The following is a 1,214-nucleotide window of genomic DNA, read 5'->3' on the forward strand; positions in this document are numbered from 1 at the left end:
TTTTTTTCCTTTTGATTTTTTACCTGGATTACTGAGATGCATCAGGACAGTATAGAACCATAGTTTTACTTTAATGGTAGACATTTTACAATGTACACAGTTGTTTCCTGTTCATCCACCCCCAACAGGAATTAAATACTTCCTGGGAGAAACCTCTTAGTCATGGAGTCAGTTTACAGCCAATATCAGACTTCAACATAGCTGCCAAAACAAATTTGAAAAGTACATTACAAAGAAGATTTCTTTTTTTCCATGTTTTACTCAGAATCCTTTGCAGCGCACACATGACTCTCATAGAAAGAATTTTCACAACTGCAGGAAATGATCYCTACCAATGTTTGACAAAGGGAGATCTCCCCTTAGAATACTTTTAATTGCTGGAACTGAATTTAAAGGAAGCTAAGGTTTACCAATGTTTACCAAAGTTAGGAAAAACACCAATAAGCTAAACAAAAAGTTGGTTCTGCTATTAACTATTAGCTGATTAGCAGAGCTGTGCTCACCACTGCAAACCTTGCTTGTGAAAATGAACCATAAAGGATAGTGATTGTTGTTGGCACCTCATAACTCTCAGTAATTTTAAATCAATCAGCATCCCAGCCGACAATGTATAGTCTCATTTCTGAAGGTTGTTAACTTTGCAAAGAAATGTACACAAGTTTGTCTGCATGGCTTTACAACACAAAAGTCTTCATCACCCAGAGTCTGAGATCACCATTTACAGATATTTTTAATGGTTGATTGTGGTTATTTATCTCAGTCTCTAACAATAAACAATAAATGTCCACTTTATGATCGTGTTAATACATAATGGTGAATGTCTAGACAAATAAAAAAGTATGATTTCCCATTTTCTTATTATAGAAAGAATTGAGCCTTGACTTGTGGACACACAAAAATCCAGGTGGTAGTAGTGGTTTTGTGTTCTTTTTTCTGAAAGTTGGTGAAAAATATCTAATGATTATTTACAATAAGTAGCAAAAGCAAATACTAAAATGTATAGATTTCCCACATTTGAGAAGTATTATGAAGCAATATAAGTGGTGCAGTGGGAAAAAGTATTTTGAACTGAGGAAACAATACAAATTTGTATTTAAAAAGTATCAAGAAAAATATCAGTACAAATAAAAGGTCATTTTTGTTGTGCTCATATTTAGACGTCCTATTTTGCAAATGCTGCCTTTTTGAATTTGGTCTGCTTGTTTGTCTTTGTG

Source organism: Austrofundulus limnaeus, unplaced genomic scaffold (assembly GCF_001266775.1).
Source record: "Austrofundulus limnaeus strain Quisiro unplaced genomic scaffold, Austrofundulus_limnaeus-1.0 Scaffold421, whole genome shotgun sequence".
NCBI lineage: Eukaryota > Metazoa > Chordata > Actinopteri > Cyprinodontiformes > Rivulidae > Austrofundulus > Austrofundulus limnaeus.